The 22,568-nt window shown below is 36.5% G+C and overlaps 1 long non-coding RNA gene across 1 annotated transcript; it reads right to left on the bottom strand.

Moving 5' to 3' along the window:
- Positions 1 to 7,822: 7,822 nt before the first annotated feature.
- On the bottom strand, positions 7,823 to 21,872 carry LOC141575705 (uncharacterized). The gene is made up of 2 exons (XR_012503441.1): positions 16,197 to 21,872; positions 7,823 to 14,429 (listed from the first exon to the last, which is right to left on the bottom strand). It is a non-coding gene; the product is annotated as an uncharacterized LOC141575705 (long non-coding RNA).
- Between the last annotated feature and the right edge of the window lie 696 nt (positions 21,873 to 22,568).

The raw sequence follows: 22,568 nt of genomic DNA, 5'->3' as shown, positions 1-22,568 counted from the left end.
ATATACAGTGTGGTATATATTAATAATTGTTTTTTTCTGTCCCCCCTCATCAGAGTGTAAGCTGTGTGGTGTCTCCAAAGTTTATGTTTGTTTCATGCTCTACCTGCAACGCCTTGAGCAGTGCCTCAGGATAGCCTCAATAGATACTTGCTGAACGAATGGATGAAAGAAAGAGTGGGGATTAAAACCCAAGGATCCTACCTTGTTTCTAAGGTAGACTGTCAAAATCAAGGGATGAAATACATTTTGAGCCAGTATCCCCATGGATTGATTGTAGAATTTATAAATTTACTTTTACTGATGTACTTATAATAATTAATGGAATTTACTGGGCTTTCACACGTGTATAGTGACATAGTGGATCCTTAGCCCTTATAATAGGGCCTTATTCATAACACAGGATACGATCTAATTTGATCTCAGTTGATCTCATTTGATCTATAGTTTATTGATTTCATAAATATCAAGTTGAGGATGATTCCTTCTATTCCTAGTTTTCTGAGTTTTCTGAGAGTTTGTACCATGAATGGGTGTCACACTTGGTCAGATACTTTTTAAGCATCAGTTGATGTGATCAGATGATTTCTCTTCTTTAGCCTGTTGATATGGTGGATTATACTGATTGATTTTTAAATATTGAACCAGACTTGTGTCCTTGAAATAAACTCCACATGCTCTTTATATGTTCCTGGATTTTATTTTCTAATATTTTGTTAAGAATTTTTGCTTGTATATTCATGAGGGATATTTGCCTGAAGTTATAATTTTTGTACTATCTTTGTCTTACTTCAGTTTCAGGGTAATAGTGGCTTCATGGAATGAGTTGAGAAGGGTGTCTCCTCCTCTGTTTTCTAGAAGAGATTATGGAGAAGTTCTAGCTGGGGAAAGAAGGCAGGAAAGGGAAATAAAAGACATAAATTAGAAAGGAAGAAATACACTGTCCCTATTTGCAAGTGACATGATAGTCTATGTACAAAATTCAAGGAAATCTACAAAAAACTTCAAGAACTAAACAGTGAGTTCAGGAATGTAGAATATAAAATAAACATTCAAAAATCAATTATGTTTCTGAATGTTAACAATGAAAATGTAGAAACCAAAGTTATATAAAAATACCATTTATATCCATTCAAAGTTAGTTGTAAATTTAATAAAACATGCAGGACTTGTATGCTGAAAACTACAAAACACTGATGAAACAAATCAAATGAAGAAACAAACCATGTCCATTGATTGAAAGACTCAACATAGTAGAGCATTTCAAAGATGTCAATTCTCCCCAAATTAACATACAGATCCTATAAATATCTCAGGGAGATTTTTTATAGATGTAGACAAAATTATATTGAAAAGTGAAGGAACTAGAATAGCTTAAACAATTTGCAAAAAGAAGAATGAAGTGGGAGAACTCTACCTGAGTTCAAGAATGATGATATACCACAGAAATCAAGACTGTGGTGGTCCTGGTGAAAGGAGAGGCCCAGAGATCATTTGGAGAGAATAAAGAACTTAGAAATAAACCCAGACAAATACAGCCAACTGATTTTTTTCTAAAGGTGCAAAAACAATTCAATGAAAAATGAATAAACTTTTTAATAAACAGTGCTGGAGCAATTGGATGTCCACAAGCAAACAAACAAACAAACAAAAGTTTCAACATAAGACTCACATGTTATACAAATATTAACTTAAACTGATTAATACTTTTAAATGTGAAATGTAAAACTATAAACATTTTGAAGATGACATAGGAGAAAATTTTCAGTACCTAAAGTGAAGATTTATTAAGGACAACACAAAAAGCATTATTCACACAAAAAATGATAAATTAAACTTTATCAAAATTAAAGGCTTCTGCTCTAGGAAACCTTATTAAGAAAATTGAAAAGACAAAAGAAGACTTACAGACTGAGAGGAAATATTTGCAAGTGATATATCTGACAGCAGACTCACATGTAAAATATATAATGAACTTCCAAAAATCAATATAAAAATAGTAAATAATCTAATTAGAATATGAGCATAGAGAAGAAGAGAAATTTCACTGACAGGAGTACATTATGGCAAATTAGTACATGAAAAAATGTTTAATGTCACTAGCCATTAGCAAAATACAAACTTAGATAACAATGATGTATTAAGCCACACCTCTTAGAACAGCTGAAATCAGAAATAGTGACAATACCAAATCAGCATTTGGGAAGGATGTGGGGCAAGTGGATCTCTCATATATTGCTGGTGGGGATATAAAATGGTATAGACACTTGAAAACAGTTTGGCAGTTTCTTAAAAGAACTAAATATACATTTATTATAAAATCCAGCAATAGTATTTCTGGGCATTTATTGCACATTTATTGGAAATTTATGTCTACACCAAAACCTGTACACAGTTATTTGTAGAAGCTTTATTTGTAATAGCCCCAAACTAAAAGCAACCAAACTGTCCCTTGGAAGGTGACAGTTAAACAAATTGTGGTACATCCATACCATGGAATATTACTCAGTAGTGATAAGGAATGCCTGCACAACTTGGATGGATTTCAAGGACATTACAATGAATGAAAAAAGCCAACCTCAAGAAATCACATGCAACATAATTCCCTTTATATAACATTCTTTTTTTAGACTTTTTTTTATTGATTTATAATCATTTTACAATGTTGTGTCAAATTTATATAACATTCTGAAATGACAGAGTTATAGAAATGGGAAAACAGATTAGTGGCTGCCAAGGGTTAGGGATGGTGTTGAGCAGAGAATGTGAGCACGACTGTGAGGAAATAGCATAAGGGAGATGTTTGTGCTGGTGGAATATTTCTGTTTCTTGATTGCAGTCATGCTTATACAAATCTATACACTTAATAAAATGGAAAAAGCCCAGTAAAGACTTGCTTTCAGATAAGTCTAGGTCTGGGGTAATGATGTAAATTGAATCACAGAGTTTGTCCCACCTGGAGGAAAGATATATGAGCATGCCTTGAAGATATTGTGGGTTTGATTCCAGACTACCACAATAAAGTGAATGTCACAATAAAAATGACACAGAACTATCCATGCACAGAGTAGTAATGTCCAATTTCTGATTATAATATTATACTATAATTATGTAAGATGCAGCCAGTGGGGAAACAGAGTGAAGAGTACATGGGTCTTCCTGATTACTGCTTTTGCAGTTTCCTGTTTAATCTATATTTTAAAATAAAAGTAAAAGAAATACATATTTTATTCCAGTGCATCATGGTTATCTAAAGAAAATACAGATGCCAAATATGCTTTTTAGAGATGTAGTGCCACTTATTTTGAAAACTATTTTTTATTGAGGAGAAATCACATAACATTAAAAAATAACTATTTTAAAGCATACAGCTCAGGGGCTTTTAAGTACACAAAGCTGTGCAATAATCATCACTATCTAGGTCCAAATCATTTCATCAACCTGAAAGGAGACCCTGTACTCATTAAGCACTCACTACCGCTATCTACTCCCCTCTACCTGCAGCCCCTGGAAAGCCAGTCATCTACTTGCTATCTCTACTATGGATTTACCTGCTCTGGATATTTCATATAAGTGAAATCATACAATATATGACCTTTGTCACATGCTTCTTTCACTTGGCATAATGTTTTCAAGGTTCATCCATGTTGTTGAATATATCAGTTCTTCATTCCTTTTGTGACTGAATAATATTCTATTATAAGGTTGCACCATGGTTCGTCTATCCTTTCATGTTGATGGACAATTGGGTTGTTTCCACCTTTTGGCTCTTGTGAATAGTCTTGCTATAGACATATGATGGTGATTTAGTACAAGAAAATAGTTCATGCTTTCCTTGTGGAAGGTGTAGAATCCATGTAGGTTATATACTGTGGGTTACAACCAGTAACTCTAAGCTTTTGTCATTTATTTGGGAAAGATGACCTGTCACTGTGGTTTTCTTAGTCATTCATTCATCCCAGGTGAATCAAATATTGGAGCACTTAGAGATAGCACAGGCACTGACTGCTTATTTTTGGAGGAACGAATAAGAACACTTTATGAGATCAGAGACAAAATGTCATCATAAAAGCAATTGTAAATTATTAGATGAGAGTCAACATTGTTCTCATAAGTGATCAAGACATAAATATTTTATTCTTTAAAGACTTCAAAAACATAAAATAGGGGATAAAGTTCTTCAACAATAAAACAATGTGAACCATGGAGATGTTTAATCTCTTGGGTTCAGTTTATTTAATATGTGGTCATCTTTGTGTCCTTAAATGCTTTTGAAATTAAATATATAACACTTTAAAGTCACTAAAGTCATTGTTTTCTAATCCTAGAACTAAATAACTCTCCAGAAATGTTTTTAGGCATAGCCAAGTAAGTTTACTCTTTCTTTGTACAGAATGAATCCAGCTCTCTTCACAGCCTTTCTTCCTGGTTAGCTGTTTCAATTTGAAGCCATTGCTTTCCCAGCCATGCCGCATGTTAGAACCACCTAGTACGTTTCCTAAAATACCTTTGTCTATGCTGCCACCCGGGTCAACTGAATCAGAATCTTTAGGAACAAGCCCAAATTTATTTAAGTAAAATTCTCAAGTGATCCTAAGATGCTACCAGGGTGAGGGAGTAATGATTCAAGCCAGTGGTTCTCAAACTTGGATGAACATAAGAGTCCCCTACAAGACTTGTTAAAAAGAAGCTGGGTCCCACACTTTGGATTCTGATTCAGTGGTTCTGGGTAGGGCCTGACATTTTACGTGATGAACAAGATCCACAATGGTGCTGATGCTGCTAGCCCAGGATCCAATTTTGAGGACAATGAATTAATGTCCTTTTCTCTCAGTGACGATGAGTACTGGCCAAAGTCCTCCATATAAATACCTTGAAAATTATTCTTTTTACCTATTTTGAAGAATTTCCTTTAGCATGTTAATTAAGATGATGAGCCTTACAGTCAGAAGGCCTGATTAAAAATGCCCCTTCTTCTGTGTAACTTTGGTCGAATTTCTTATTGTTTTCTTTTTCTTTTTTCTTTTTGTTAATGGAGGTACTGGGGATTGAACCCAATACCTTACAGTCCCTTATTTTTTAAAGCTCTGCTTTCTTCATCTGTGAAATAGGTATGATATGCTTGTTTTAAGTGTTAAATTTGATAATATATGTAAAGTGATTGACATACAGTAAATAGAACGTTTAACTTTTCTTGATAGCTTTCATTTCCAACTATCACAACTTTCCTTTATTCTAATTGGCTGTCAAGTTCTGTTCTTCTTATTGGTTAACAAATAAGGAAATGTATGTTAAAAATCAAGAAGATAATTAATTTGGGAGTTCAGCTGAGGCTCTCAAAGAACTGACTGAGGGTATATACTGGTTGTATGTAGCGGGTAAAAGCTTCATCTCTGGAGTCAGAAAACCCAGGGTTTGAGTTCTGTCTGAAACTTCTCTAAGTTTGTTTTCCTCTGTAAAGTGATGGTAATAAGAGTTCCTACACATTGAATTATTGTGACTGTAACAGAACAGATAATGCAATTCAGTGATTAGACAGTCCTGGGCATGTCTTAGGTACTCAATAAATGTTAACTATTATTAATCTGAGGGGTAGTTGATTCCTAACTGCTCCTTTAAATATTAACTCTCGTTTTCCTCTTTGAGCTGATGTGTTTTTATTGTTCTTTGAGGTATGTCAGGAAGGAATGTAAATTCCCCAAGGGGAATGCAACTCTGGAGAAGAAATTTGTTTACTGTTTCAGCAACACTCTTCTAAATGCAAGACTGAGAAGGAGTGAAGAGTTACTCTTCAGACACTAAATAACTTCACTATTATTTCCATTGCGAGAATCAAGAGAAGAGATGTTGAAACTCTTGGTCAATCATTAGTTTCCATTTCAGACCCTCACTTGGGCACTTCTGTCAGTGGACAGCATTACAAACAGGGCTGCCAGCCCCCCTCTGTGACTTCCTGGTTGGGATGTAGGGAAGTCCTTCACATGCTCTCTGGCAGTGTAAGTGCAGACACCTCTATTCAAAAGCTTTTTTATTTTTTGTAATTTTAATTTGATTACAGAATGGAAACAATCCCCAAATGCTCTGGATGTGATGCCAACTGATCTTGAGGCACAGCAGCATCTACAATAGTCTTTTCCACAAATATATTAACAGGAGGTGTTTCTTCATTCAGTTCTCAGGAAAGGATGACTCTGCTGCTGAGAGCACTCAGTCATGTTTCCTAAAGTTTGGTACACATCCCACGGGGGCTATGAAATATTTGATGGGTGGTGAATGGACAGGCACTTATTTTAATGTTCAGTGTTTAATATACATTAGGAAAAAGCACACATGCTTGTTTTCCCAGATACTCTTGTTTAAAGTAAATCTAAGATATGTGGAAAGCTTAAAATTTGAGGTAAGGAAATATTAGGTGAACAATAGTATAAGGGGCATGTATGCAGTTTTGATAAATACAGTGAAGGTGAATGTGATACAAATTCGGGAAATGTGTTGTAAAATATGCAGGCTGTTTGGTGCCTCAGGAGCTAAAAATGATCCATCTGTATATATCACAAGTAGGAGAACATTTAGCTGTAGAGAATGAAATGGCTATGACAGTCTTTTCTAATTTTTCATTCATGTATGTTTATCTTCTATACCAGCTTTCCTTTACTTGTCACAATTCTCCCTTTTAAAGATTTTACTAATTATAAAAGAAAGATAAAAGAGGAAAGAACCAACACACATATTCAGTGAAAAAGAATGTGTAAATTTTCAGATTAATGGGTACTTCATTTAAGATGGCCATTAATATGACCAGACTTTCTTGTCAATTTATGAAGTAAGAGCCTGGCTCAAGCCATTATATTTTCACATGTTTTATGTAGCACTGGAATTTATTTTGTAATTTAACGGCCAGATTCTTAATCTTATTGGATCCTGAAGGGAAGCAAAATTAGTACTGGAAAAAAAATAAATAAAATAAGTTTTCTTTGCTTATGTGCAAGTCATGCCAAGCTGTATGTTTCATGTAAGATTAATAGTAGAGTGTTTCAGTTCTTTTTTATCAGAAGCAAAAACTGGTTACTTTATCTCCCCAATCCAGGAAACAGAATGGAGTGATATATGCCACAAGTCCAGGCATAAAAGAAGCTCTTGAAAATAAGGCCTTCTAAGTTGAATCGGCTAGAAATGAGTCAGAGAACAAGTCATGGTGACAAAGCCATAAATGGCATCCACATTGCTACCATGGTTTCCAAGAAATAATATTCTCATTGTACTACCAAATGTGACTGGTTTATATGTCTGCCCTACTATTGTCTCTGTGAAGTAGTATATATTTTTTTCACTAAATTGTTTTCAACTTGTTTCATTTGTTCAACAAATATTTATTGAGCACCTTTGATGTGTCAGGCACTCACCGTTTCAGGTGCTGGTGATGTAGCAGTGAGGAAAACCACTGAAGCCCCTGCCCTCAAGGAAACCAGAGCTGTTTATGCGAACTATCATTGTGAACATGATTACCTTCCTACATTAAAATGTACTTCTTAAATATTCTTATTTTCAAGAGGTTCAGAAGTGATTTTAAACAATTAAGAAATGATCGGTAATAGAGTTAGGTCATAAAATTCAGTTAAACAAGTTTAGAGGTAGCACACAAGAAAGAGAACTCACATTTAAAGACAACAAGAATGAACATTTAGAGCACTTGATATGCTCTGGACACTTTTCTCAGCACTCTATTTACTATCTCATTTAATCTTCACATCTCCCTTATATAAATGGTACTATATTATCACCCTCATTTTATGGATGAGGACACTGAACTTAGAACAATTGAATGTCTTGTCCAATGTAATCCAAGCTTGTTTAATGGCATAAATAAGAAATAAAAACAAAAAGAAAGCAATCTGACCCCCCACCTTAACCACCATAGAACAGCTCATCCATCCTGGCAGGGGGAAAGAGAAAAAATTAGATTAACACAGAGTATGAATACAAGAGTAAAAACCAAAAAATGGTAGATTTTAGAAAAATTCAGGGATCCTATTTCCATATTTTTTATCTGAGTTTGCAATATTTGTGATTGATCCGCCCCCGCCTCCCCATCTCTGACAACAGGTTGTCACATATTTCTAATCACAAATGCAAAATCACAGAAAGTCCTGTATTTTCAAGCCACTGCTCAGTGGAGGGCACTTATCAGCTTTGGCTACAAGGATTAGCCACTACTCGAGTGCTACTGGATACAAGAGTCTTCAAATGGGGATTCCAGCCATTCCTTTCGAATACATACTAGTTCTGAGTTTTGGAGAACATGTAAAACACGTATTTTTTCTTGAATTTGGAAAAGTTAGGGCAGAGAAGCCGTTGTGTTTTTCTGTCCTCTAGGGATTAAGACTTAATGTAGGGAAAAAAGCAAAGGAGACAGTAGATGCAAAGTGGTCTATGTGTGTTTTCCTGTAATAAAATCTCATTGCACTGGGTCTCCCGTGGAAATCTTCCTCCTTCCTGGTGGGAAGGGAGTGCTGGCATCTTCACGTGTGCTGGGTACCTTCTCCAGCTGCTTGTTTACTTTTCTAACTTGGGTACTTGTAGAAGTTACCTCCACTGTGGAATTAACAAGTAACCTCACCCAGAAAAGTATTCCTGCAGTGTTTCTTGAATGGTTCTTCAACCACAACAATGCTCGTGAGTGGCTGGGAGTGTTAGGTTCTGTTCCGCTGCCACTTCTGGGATTTGCTTTGAAATCTGTGGACTCTAGGTCTCTTACGTGTCTCTCCAGAAAGCGAGGTTTTGGGACCTAGGCAAGATCAGCACATGAAAACCTCCAAGAGAGAATAATACTTTCCTGTCTTTAGGTCTCTTCATCAAGGATAAAGGTGAGTGAGTCAGCCAGACAGCTAAATCACAAATACTTGTCAGTTGCCTCTTATGTGCCAGGAAGAGGGGACAGAGCGACCAATGGCCAGCACAGCCCCAGCCCAAGGGAGGCTCTCACCTAGTGTGGAAGAACAACATGGAATAAGTGACTTTGTGTTCACATCAACAGTCTAAGGAGCCCAGAAGGTAGTTATTCCCACACATGGAGCAGGGGCCAATGATTTTTCTCATTCACTCTAAAGAAGCCACTGGCCCCCAAGAGTATATTTTACTGAAAACAATAAGAGGGATTTTTATCTCACAGGACAGGAAACACCATTTCTCACCAAACCTGCAGACTTGATCTATATTCCCAAGTTCCTCACAGCCACAGAGCCACACGTTTTCTCTCTCTTTTGACTCTTCTCTAAACCTCTCTAGTTTCAGTCCTCCATTTCCAGATCGTTCCTTGAATCCTTTCTCTCCTTTCTTAAATAGAACAAATTAATTCTGTTTCAGCTCTTTCTAACTTTCATAGCTGCCTCTAAAAACTGACATAGCAAGCAGCATACCTGCCAATTATCAGGAATTTCTCTCATTAAAAGGCAAGGGAATGTTATGTAATACTTTTGATTTCCTCACCTATGTCTCCACCCACTGCAGTGTTTCCACCTCTTTGCAAAGCCTTCCCAATTGGTTTGAGAGTTCCCAGCTGATATTTCACATGTACTTACAAAGTGCTGTCAGTCACCAGATGACATCCTCCATCTGTTTGCTTTTCTGTTTTAGCCCCCTGTGGTTTTCCCATCTGTGGCGGATACCTTCGATGCCTACATAGTCACATAGTCCAGTGAAGGGGTCTTGGCTCTGCCTCCAGGATTTTCAGCCAAGCTCCCTCCTTTTAGACAGAGCTGCCAGTACACAGCCTGCTGATATTTGAGTGCCAGAGCAGACCCATAGAATGTGATGCCCCTAGGATATAGAATAAATTCTAAGAATATGTGCATAGAATATGTGCTGAGTGACATTGTGTTCATCGTGCAAGGAGGGAGAATGCTTTCCCACTCCTTTTGTCATCAGAGAGATCATATGAACACTAGAGGGTTTTTCCATTGACAGCATTTTTGGACTAACAGCATCCTCTTGCTGTGTAGTCTCATTATATTCTTTGCTTCAGAGAATTAGGATTTAACATGCCATTACCTGAAATATGTTACTGATGGTGATAATCTTTTTAAAGATTATATTTGTATTACACATATTTTACTCATATTACTATCCACTAGAATGTGGCTTCCATTCTAGGCTGTCATTTTCCCAGGGCCTAGAATAGTATAAGATCCATAGCAGATAGATAATAATTATTTGTTGATTGAATAAATGGATGCATTGTCTCTGTGTTGCAATCTACACTTTACTATATGTCATTAACATTTTGGATTATATACCTTACCTCCCTAAGTAGATTTTAAGTTGTCTTTTAAGCAAGGACTACATGGGGGAGGAAAAATTATTTTCTCTCTACACTTCCAGGTTCATGGCTAAGACCCTTCTGTAATAAAAAACATATTAACAGGAGAAAACCAAATAGAAATTTAAAAACTGGTATACCTTCTGTATACATGGGAGATACCCAGGAAACCTGAGTAACTCTGCAGAATGACCCAACCTGCCACCTTAAATACTGTTTCCAGCTAAAGACAAAAAAAGGCATTTGGTGAGGAGAGCCTGGTTTTCAGGCAAAGCACGGTAAACAAAGATATGGTTGTTATGAAGATTTAAGTCCATGTCTTTTCATTGATAGAGTTGCTAGAGGTTTAGTCACCCTCCTTTTCATGGTACAGAAAGGTAGACACCCTTACAAATGGAAATTTCCCTTATAAGTGTAAATTTCTCTTATGAAAGGGTAATTTCTACTCGGTTTTCAGAGTTTTTTTTCTGTGTCTGCTGTTTCTTAAAAATAATCAGCCTGAAATAATCCTTATGTCAAAAAGGCATTTTTTAGGTGACTTATTCTGCTCCCCTTCAACTATATCCTACAATTATTTTTTTCCTAATGTTAAAGATAAAGGGTCTAGATTAGGTGGTTATTAATTACCCAAATTGTACTTAGTCTAGGATCTTAAAAACTTCTACAGTCACTCCATTTGTCCTCTTAATTATTCATTGAGTCAGCTTTGTTGACAGTTTCTCCATGAAATGTCCCCATACTCCCATGCTCCACTTAGCATCCCAGGCTAAGTTCTCCCATCCTATCACATTGCATGTATCATGTTAACACTGCATTTCCATGTTGTATGGCTGTTGTCATTTTCAGTATTTGTGTTGAGGGCTGTTTGCCTACTTAGACTGTGAGTCCTTAGACTGTAACAAATATCTCTTTATCCATCTTTATGTCTCTGATAATGTTTAATAAGTGTCTGAACAGTGTCTCTGTTATAATATGAAAACTAAAAAACCTCCAAAAAACATTAAATGCTCAAGTGTGTGGTGCTAAGTATAAAATAAAGCAAGTTAAGGGACCTTGTAACAGCTTTCAGATGCTAACGTTTGCTTCTAAGTTACTTGAGGGTGAAATTGATCTTCCTGTGGGATGAAAAAGAATTTTATACTTCAGATCAGAGGCAAACATTTACTGCAGACAACAGTGGCATATATTTACATATAATATTTGCGCATGTGAACCTCAGTAACTAGAAGTGACTTCTTATCAATGCATTGTTTTGGTGGCTGGTGACTATGCAAAACTAAACCAGAGAAGGTGCTCTGTTTTAAATAAATATGTGGAGGGACTTCCAGAATGTGTGAAATAAGCAGATAATTGATAAGTATTTTTTTTAATTGTCACTAAATTTGAAGAAAATATTCATATGTGATTTATGCATAGAAATAGCAAAAAAAAAAAAAAGGCAATTGCTAGGAAAGGTTACTAGGAATAATCGTCTTTTAAACTCAGTAGTATTTCTCTGCCAATTTTGAGAATAACACCTGATTTTCAAGTCAAGTAGGAGCCCTTAATTAATGCTTCTGTATTAACTTTTCAATAAATAGTTAGGTTTTATTGTTTGCTTGTTATATTTTGGAATCCAAAGATTCAAGAAGTCAGAAAGCCTTTCTGGGCCCCAGAAGCTGGGCATTTGTTGTATAACAACTTTTCAGGTTTCTCTGCGGGAAGGAGCAAGCCTTCCCCGACACTGTCTCCACTGGGGGATCTCAGGTGTCAGAAGCATGGCAAGTAGGTTCTTATCTTGGCTGATTGCAGACCTTCCTTACTTCTGACTGTGCCATTAGTAGCACTTATGTCATATGTAATTATTGGTTAAGTGTAATTTAAAATAAAAAAGAATGTGCCATTCTTTTCCTTAAAATCCCCCTGCACTTTTCCATTATGTAAGAATAAAACCCAAATTCTTTACCACAAGGTCCTATATAATCCACCTCCACATGCCCCTCTGGATTCACCATTCACCACCTTTCCCTCATTCCAGACATTCAAAAGACTTTAACCTTCTTGTTATGTCTCCAGCAGAGCAGCTCATCCTGTCTCAGGGACTTCACATGGCTTACTTAGCTAGGGAAATCCTTGCCCCAGGTCTCCGCATGATGGCTCCTTCTCTTCATTCAGGTCTTTGCTCAGAAATCTTCTTCACAGAGTCTTCTCTGGGCACCATTACCCACCACTTTCCCTCACTTTGCTAAGTGACTTTCTAGCATAATGTATGTATTATCTCTTCATGACATTTACCACTGTGACCTTTTATTGCTTATTGTTTGTCACATAATTTGTTTCATCTCCCTCTACTAAGAATGTCAACACCACAAGAGGTTCCTGTCTGTCTTGCTCCCTGCAGCACACATCACTCTTAGAAGAGTGCATGGCACATAGTAGGACCTCGGTATTTGCAGAGTATAGTCCCCAGACCTTATACTCTGTGAGGCAGAGACTGCCTGTCTTGTTCACCAGTCCTTATTTATTATTTTATTTATTATTTTGATAGTAGATCTACTTTTCTTGCACAATGCCTGGGATGTAGTTGGAAAGAATACTTTAAAAAAAATAACTAGAGAAATGAATGAATTCCATGGACAGATTTTGACTATAATTAAATATATGTATGAAAATGAGACTTAACTATGTTCTATACATTACACTACTATGTAACGGAAGAAATTTTAATTAATCCTGAGTTTCTATATGTTATTTCAAGGATTAGAAAATTATGGCCCTTGGGCTAAATTCTGCCCAGCACCCTTGTTTGTAAATAAAGTTTTATTGGCATTCAACCACTTGCATTCCTTAATATATTGTCTATTCATTTGTAAATAATGTTTTATTGGAACAGAGCCAAACCATTTGCTTATGTATTACCTATGGCTGTTTTCTTCCTACAAAGGCATAGTTGAGGAGTTACAATAGAGACCAAGTGGCCTGCAGAGCTTAAAATTGGATATCCAGCCTTTTACAGAAGAAGTTTTCTGACCCCTGTTCTACATCACAAAAGGAATATAGCATTAACATTGGGGCCATTGCAAGATAAATTGTGAGGCTTGTTGTGTGGGGAAAAGATGGCCCTCCAGGAAGCCAAGTAATCTCGGGTCCACGCCAGCTGGCAGAGAGCCTGCCTAAGCCATCTCTTGGCTTGGTACTGGGACATGCTGTGAGGTGACATTTTGCAGTACAGGCAGGGAAATTTCATGTCTTTTTTTTTTTTTAAATTCCCTGCCCATCTTCATGTGAACAGAAAAATATTCCAAACCAGATGTATCTTAAAAAAGAAAAAGCACCTGAATAACAACAAAAGTCGGCAGTCTCTGGATAAGCAAGTCTGGGTGCTGGGCTCGTCTGCCTTCCGCGCCTGTCTCGTCGTGCTGGTTGTGGCAGTAGCAGGAATGCTGGAAAAGCATCGCAGGCATTCTGTTTTCATAGAAAGGGAACTTCAGGCTCAGCCTTTTATATGCAGTCTATTTAGAAACCTTTCCTCCTTTTGTAGTTTGTTTTAGATATAAACACTACAAGTGTTCCCACTTGTGTAGGTGGTGAGAGGGGAGGAGCTACAAGTGGGAGGCTCCGCTAGGAAGCACAGAGGTTTGTCAGCCCTTCTGCTGTGATCTGCTATTTAAGGGGCTTTTGTTTTCTTCTGCGTGGCCTTGTCTCTAAACATGAGCAGACTTCTCCAGGGCCTTATCTTCTTTTCTTTTTTTAATACCGCAAGCTGTATCGTGTCATTTGCTTACACGCACAACTCTAATTACATTCTGAGTCATCCTTGCATTTGTTCTGATACAAGATTATCATTTGCTGTGTAGTTGGGAAGCTCCACCTCCCCTTTGGTTCAAGCCCCATGGTCTGAGGGAGGGAGGGCCTCTTAGTGTTTAAATCTCTTTACAAAATGTAAAAAGATGTGCCCCCTCCTTTATCAAAGAGGTTTCTAAAGAATGAAGCACTCCATGCATGGGTTGTCTTTTATTTAAATATGGAGGCTCTGTACCTGAACACTTTTCTCTAACTCTTACATAGAAACACTAGAAGTAAGAGGTTTTCAGGTTTGTCTGGTCTTTATTGCCTGTCCAAATGATCTGATTTCTTCCTGCAAACAAAAGAAAAGTTAATATTTAACTGAGAAAGTGATGAAAAACATGTAAAGCCAGATACATCCCAACTGGTAGCTAATAATTTCATCTATAATGTGTTTGGGCATGTGCAGATGTTTTCCTTTGGCAGTAAGTATTGGAGAGTAAAATGTGTGTAATGAATGTTACATTTTTATATAAGCTGTGTGACTGTACAGGTCACTTACCGCAGGTCGACATTTGCAAGTATTGAAGCTCAGGTTTAACTTTTGGAAGTACATGAAAATGAGCACAAGCATCAAACTGTCTAAAGTAAATCAGTAGCTGAAATATTAATAAAATGCAAATGAAATGTGATTATCCTGAGTTGTAAGTAATGTTTACATGAAAGTCAACAAACTCACTGGCATCAAATAGGTAAACTTACTATACATTTCTGTGGAACAGCTGATGATAATTTTGGAAGGTGGTGTATTTTAAAGTTTTGTTTTATGTGTGGTTTAACTCATTAAAAAGGTGTACACTTTATAGTCTATTTTATGAAAGCTGAATGAGTTGAATTATAAAACTAGACCCTAAAGATTATTGGAGGGTTACCATTACCAGAGAACAAATAAATATTTTAAAATCCCAGATTACATTTAATTTCTAAACCTTTAAAGAAAGTTCCAAGATTTTATAAAACATTTCAACACTGTTTTTGTCTTCACTATTAATATACAGTTGGCTAGATTAAAATCCAATGGATATTTATTGCAGCTAAAGATTTGCTGCATGCAGCAGACCTGACATCTATCTTATCTCAATTGACAGACATAAGAGGTAAGGATGTATCCTTATTACTAATATCACCAGTCTTTTCTTTATTTTCCACTTTTATGCAGTTTTTAAATATCAAGAACAGAGCTGTAATAAACAGTAGTTTTAATATTTATAGTAATAATGAATAATTTATTGAATAAATTGAATATTTAGTAACTTTAAAATGTTAATAATAAAGTGAAGGCTTAATATTTTTTAACAAATGAATTGATGAATTTTAAATATTTTTTAGCAGTGGAAACCTATTTCTAAGCATATTATTAGGTAGAAGCTTAATATGTAATCGAGATGCAAATTGAGGGACTAGAGGAGAACTGGAGTGAGGCCCAGCCACTCTTCAGCCCTTTCCCCAGAGACATCCTTCAAGGGGCCCTATGTGTTCAAAGGAATACAATTTTAAGATGGCTGCAGTGAAACTTGCAAATAATCAAATATTAGGTATGTAAAGTTGCCAATACCAATCTACTGGCAGACAGGAAAAATCATAACATTTGATAGTTTTAATATTATTTAGCAAGCTGATTGTAAGAATGTCCAAATTGTCATATACAAAACACCTTAAGAATATTAATGTGTAAATTACAGAAAAAAATGCAGGTTGCTCTAGACTCAAAAGTGTTGCTGCCCACTTATATTTAACATGACCCAAATATGTTAAGATAATAGACAATTTATGGATAATTAGTGACAAACTGTGTAACGTACCTATTTTCCAAATTATCCAATTTCATAATAGTGTACACTTATCTGTTTTAAATTTAGGAACATAAATTACATTGATTTCTTAATATCTCAAGCTACAATACAGTACAATATTCACTTAGAACAGAATTCATTGTTAAGGATAGTGAAAGGAAATATGAATTTTAAGGAGGCACTTTGATGTTTTCAAAAATTTCAAAGACTGTTGTTAGATTGACTCAGTTAATCTTTGTTTTTTATTTCTAGTATGTGACACTTACCAGAATTGCCATTTTCTTGTCCATATGTGCTGGTTACTTAGTATTTTAAAAGAGACTATCCTGACTGTGAAGGTTAGTTCAGTGAAGACTAGATACAGTCATCCTTGAATCAATCCACTTTCCCAAACACACCTAAGCTGCAACAAAGCACAATGTGCTGATGGAGACAAATCATAAGAAGGCAGTGTCTTCAATTCCATTCATTCTGTGGAGCTTTCTGTCTGTCTTTAGGAGATGAATAATGCACAGCCATTTGATAGACTGATGGAGTGAAGTCTCTAAAGTCAGGCCTTTTATGAAGTTATTGTTAACTTGCTTATTGTATTAGAAATGCAAGTTCTAATATTTTTTCCTGGCTTCTCAGCAGCCTGCTTTTTTTCAAACCAGTTTGCCCAATCTGCACTTTGGAGACTTCTGAGGCTTGAAAACTAGAAAAGAGAGGTGGTGACACAGTCCTCAGAGCTGGAAAGACAAGGAACTCAGAGAAGCTGGTTCCAGGTCCAGATGTTTTAATTCCTCTCCCTCCTCTGGTCTTGTCTTCAGTAAAGTCTTCTGTGCTTCTCCTTATACTGGCCATGGAGCAGAAGTGTTAGAGACAGGAAGGACAAGAGGGAGGGTGAATGAACAGGAGACCAGTGACTGTCCCTTTATTGGTGGCTGGGGGGCACAGTGAGGGGCCACGAGACTATAGCAGTGTCAGAAATACTGCTTCATGGGAGATGGCAGTGAGTCCTGTCACGGGGTTTCAGGATACAGACACAAGTCATGCTGCTAAGCACCTGCAACTAACAAAGGACAGGAGGCCACTTAGCCAGTTGTCTAATCAAATATGTGCTATGTATAGGGGGTCTGCTAGGTACGGTAGCCCCTGTTGTTGAGAAGCCTAAACCCACTGAAATAGACAGACATGAAAACAGATGCATTGTTTGTGTCCACTAGTTCCTGTATCGAGTATGAGTACAGTACCGCGCAGTGATGAAGTATGTTGTATCTAGAGCCAGACTGCCTGGGTTTGAATCTTGACAGCACCATTTCCTTGCTGTGTGACCTTGGGCAAGTTCTATAACTTCTGTATGCTTCATTTTCATTACTGGTAAACTGAGGTAATAATAGTACCTACAAAATGGTATGATTGTTAGGAGTAAGCATGAGTCACATAAATTACTTTTCATAAGTCCTATTACATAGTAAATGCTAAGTAAATATTAATTATTCCTTGCAGGCAGTTCTGGGTTATAGTAATGGTTAAATGCTGAGCACTTTTACCAACTGTCAGGCCCTTTAGAAGGACCCTATATGCATTAATTCATAGAATATTTTCCAGAGACAATGATAGTTTTCCAAAATGGCAGGTGAGGAAGCTGAGGCACAGAGAGGGGAAGGAAGTTGCCCAGCATTACCCAGTGACTAAGTGGCAGGGCCTGCACGCAACCCCAAGCACTCTGACTCTCTGACTTGTGCTCTTAACCAACTATGAACTTCGCTACAGCAACTTTTGTGATGTCTCCTCTTGTCAGTCTTCAAACCTTGTCTACTTAATTTTTTTCCCTGTAGTAGTCGTTGTGTCTCAACCCTTAATTCTTTCACACTAAATGAGTTGCCCCTTTCTGAAGTTCTGTTTCAGACCGCCATTTGTCCCCATCCTAGCTCTAAAGCTTCGTGGTTAAATTGACTGTGACATGTAGGCTATGCTGCTGATCGAAGCACAACAGCCCAATTCTCTCCGCCCTCCCACAGGCCTGGTAACAGACCAAGGAATCCCACATCTGCAGTCCTTCCTGCCTGTCTCCTTAGAAGCACCATCTCTTGAAATTACAGAGCTTAATTGAATCCGACTATTTATTTTAAAATTTTACAACACGAAGAAAGGGTAACTTTACACGGGGTGAAGTTTCCTATTCTAAATATCTTCCATTCAATTTAGCGACCTCCCTCTTTGATTTATCTGTGGGAAATCCTTGTTGGAAAAGCAAAAGGACATCTGGAACTTAAAATAATACTATGCACTTTCTTTTGTGGGTCATTCAGAGAGGTGTAAAAATGAGACAAGCCCTGTTTTCTCAGGCAGTGACCTCTTATCTCACTTCCTGTTTTATCTATCATTGTCCCTATTAATTAAAATATTTCTGGTATTTTGGTTCAAGGCCAAAACACTGCTACCTGTAAGCAGTTGTGATGGCTCTTCCTCTCTTTTCCCTGATCTCAGATTCCTGACCACTCAGAAGCCTGGGCTTTGAGGCCATGGCTGATAAACATCAATTGCATGAGGTGGGAAGGCTCTGGCTTACCCTAACTTCCCTCTGTCCATTCTTCTGCATGGAGTCCAAAAGAGGAGTGATGAAAGAATGGGGAGGGGAGAAACAGAATTCAGGCATGCCTTTTCATCATCCACTTTTGCATAGTGGGACAGATTAAAACACGTATGAAACAAAACAAAACAAACTCGGCTTGCTTGACCCAAGTTCCCAAGAAGCACTAAGGATCAGCAGTGGGGGGCATGTCGACATAGGTTCCACAAAGATACTGGTAGGACATGTGCATGAGAAAATGCACGCTGTGATATGTACGTGAATAAATGCATGCTCTGGTGCTCCAACTATACGGGGGCAACTTTTTGGTCAGTGAAGTGTTCTGAAGCATCCTAGTGTTAATGATGAATAATAACAAGGGGAACTCTTCCCAATCTGCAGGAGAGTTTTAAGGATTAAAACTTTTAATTTTAAGATTTTCTTTCTTCATCCTCTCTGTGTTTTTCATCTTTCATCTATTGTTTCTGATACCTTTATCTCCTCTCAAGTGTTAGCTGACAGAACAGCAAGTACATATTAATATAAGTTGGGAAGTGACCTCCCATATTTAGTTGTACAGTTTGTACTTTATCTGGACAGATGGTTATGGTGCGATTTATCTCATCTGATAGCTTAACTACAATTCTTGCCAGTGAAATTACTATTGCTTTGTGTATGGAATAAATCAGTTTGTCTGCAAAGAGGGCAGATATTCTGTCCCAAAAGCAAGTATGAAAATGACATTCCACTAAGAAATGTATTTAGTAACAAAAGGGTATTAATAAGTCTACCTTGATTAAGAAATATCAACATCCAAACAGATAAGCAAATACATTTTTATATATAGTAGGTCTTATTATATCTATTTTATAGATAAGCAAACTGAGGACCAGTGAAATAAAATAATTTTTAAAATGTTAAATATTTACTTTGAGACAGATACAGAATTTGAGCCCAAGCATTCTGAGTGATTAACTCTAAAGCTCTTCATTATTTATACCCCTTCCACTTTTCCTTCACAAATTAAAATAAATTTTGATTAATGGAGGGTGGGGAAGAGGTTTAAATGAATGATACTTTCCTCTAAGTTTTTGGAGAAAATATCCAGAATAAATAGCCTTCTTTGGAGATCAGAATAATTTGCCATGCAAGTATAAAAATTGCTGTAAGAAAGCTATGTTCTTAGGAAACCTAGTCCCTGGAATCATTCCTGACTGGATAAAGAAATTTATTTCAATTAAAAAACATGTCAGAGGCAAAAAATTAATTGCTGTTTTTACATGTTTCCAAATAAGTGAGTTCCTCACACAAACTGCCTCAGTTGAGGCTACTCTGATATAATAAAGATAATGTTTTAAACTAGTTTATCTGCATTTTTGCTTATAAACAGAACCTCATAGTGCTAGATTGTATTTCTTTCAGTTAAAGACCAAATAGGGGTAAAATATAGTCAATAGAGGAGATGGTTTAATATTTCAACACTAATGAATTAGGGTCCTGTTTGTGGTATTTCTAGGAAAATGACCGTATGCCATATGCAGTCTTAATCCTACTTTATTTTAGTTCTTAAGTATATAAATATAATAATTGATTCCAGGTTTATGCTTAGAAAAAAAGAACAGAAAATTAATAAACACTCGTGAAGGTGAAACTGTCGCTGTTTCTTACTGACAGTCAAGATAAACTAATCAACTAAAGAGACTGGTTCAAATAAATGATTAAAGTTGACAATAGAAGTGGAAATCCCACACTCAGCCCTCAATAAAGCTCTTAATTGAGAACTGAATACATATTGGAGCTAAGAAGTCTCCATGGCAGAGAGAAAGGGAAATTATTTTGTGAGCATTATGTTTCATAAGGGACTAAAGCTCATATGCTTTGAGTTCACAAATCAAACTTGTGCAATTTTCAGGGGAAAAGGTCACTATGGAAATTAATTATCCTGACCATAAAGTGTCCCTATATATTATTTTGTTTTTTAAAATGTCTTCTGCTGAATCTAATTCTGAAAGTCATGACCAAAAAAGATATCATAGGTAACAAAAAAATTCAAATAAACTCTATAAGTACATTTTAAAATTTTTTATGTTTCAAATAACTTACCAAATATTTTGAGGATTTCTCTTCTGCTCAAATAAAAAATATCCCCTGTAGAAAATGAAATTAATATATGCTCAGTCTTTCTCTGATTACTGGGCAATAATTGAGAAACCAGTGGCAAAGAGGTGATTTTCTATCAGAAATGTACACAAGTACTACCTGCCCATTCAGTGGACACTCAGAATTTTTGAGGAAGGTATAGTTTGAAACATTTTATATAGTTTTTAAATTTAGAACCAAAAAACTATGCAAAAAATGCAATTTTTAATGTAACAGGTGGAAAGAGTGTAAGTTAAATAGTTAGAAAACAGTACTAGAGGGTAATTGTTGGTCGTATTTTCCAAAGATGATTATAATAGTATTGTATGTGTGTATATTTATAGTAGTATGTCATAAGTAGTATTATGTCTTACATGGCATCATCCCATAAAGAATTCCCTTCTCTTTGAAACTGTCTGAGTCATAAAAGGCAATTCAGTTTTCATCTTGTTCATTACAGTATTCTTGCTTGGATCTCTGAGCTGCTATGTTAGAGGTCCAACTATCTTAAGGCCACCATGTTGTGAGGAGCTCAAGCCACATGGAAAGGCTGTATGTAGGTACTCTGGTTAGCAAGTCCCCATTTTTGAGTCATTCCAGCCCAAGCTGTAGCCACATGTGTGAACAAGCCTTCAGATGATTCCAGCCCTGGCTCAGTAGGTTACCTCCAGATGTGGAGTTAAAGTCCCAGACATCATGGAGTAGGAATAACTCATCCCTACTGGACCTTGTCTGAAATCCTTAGGTCTGGGAGCCTAATGAGCATAGCTGAATGCCAAGCCACTAAATTTGTGGGTCATACATTAGAGAAACTTAAACATTTTTGCAGGGCTTACTAGAGAATCGATCACTATGGTATCACTGGAGAGTTTGCATTAGACATGTGCACTGACTCCCAGAAGCTGTCCTTCCAGTAAGGCTCATGATATGGATAGAAGATCATTAAGTGTTGGTTTTTAAGCTTCTTTCTGTCCTTATTAGATAAATATTTCACTTTAACATAAATTAAGATTCAATAAATGTAACTTGAAGATTGCATAGATCTTAGTACTCCATGAGCAAAATATTTATTAATAAGGATTTTTCTACCTTCCAAATAGTGTTTGTAAAAATCCTCTGAGCCTTCCTAAATTCCAAGTCAACCACGAGTCCAAAATACCAAAATAATACATCATACAGTTTATGTGATTCTAAATGTTTGAAATTTTTCTGATCATTTAAAAATTGTAAAAATTTCAGTGAATTCATATTTTTGGGAATTAAGGCAGGAAGCTATTTTGTAACTCTATACTACTTAACCTGTCATGTTTAGGCTATAAGTTTAAATCCAGATGTTTCTGAAAGCTGTTTGGAGCTCAGATGACTGGTGGTCTTCCAAATGTTAAATGAGTCAGCAGCAGCTGTTCAATTCGCAGCAGTTTGGAATTTCTGCAATAAAATCCATCCCAGAGTCTTCCTTTCTTAACTGATGAGCAGAGGATCTGGACTTGAATGAAACAGGTACAGGATCATTCTTAAATGTATGAGGGGTTTTGCTTGTTACATTATATATTGGTTCAAACCTAATGGAAAACAGAATAACAGTAAACACAGAGAACATAACTATTTTTTATACTTTTTGAAGTAATCCTACTTCTGGGAGTCATTCTGAGGGAAATAATTGAAAAGAAGGAAAAAGTAATATACATGACCGTGTTCACTGCAGGTATCATAACAGGAACACTGGGAACAATAGATATAATTATTTATTTGGTATGTACTATGAGACCTTGCATACATGATCTCTAATGTTAAAAAAAATCTGAAAGGTGAACAGTGCTATCCATAGCTTTGAATGAGGAAGCCACATACACGCTCCCACAAGCAGAAACTGGCAGAACCAGCAGACACACAAATGCAGGATTGGATGATGAAAGGCCATGTCTTCAGCGACACCACGACTATA

Source organism: Camelus bactrianus, chromosome 31, assembly GCF_048773025.1.
Source record: "Camelus bactrianus isolate YW-2024 breed Bactrian camel chromosome 31, ASM4877302v1, whole genome shotgun sequence".
NCBI lineage: Eukaryota > Metazoa > Chordata > Mammalia > Artiodactyla > Camelidae > Camelus > Camelus bactrianus.
The sequence above is the reverse complement of the archived record's forward strand: the minus strand, read 5'-3'. Positions and strand labels throughout refer to the sequence as shown.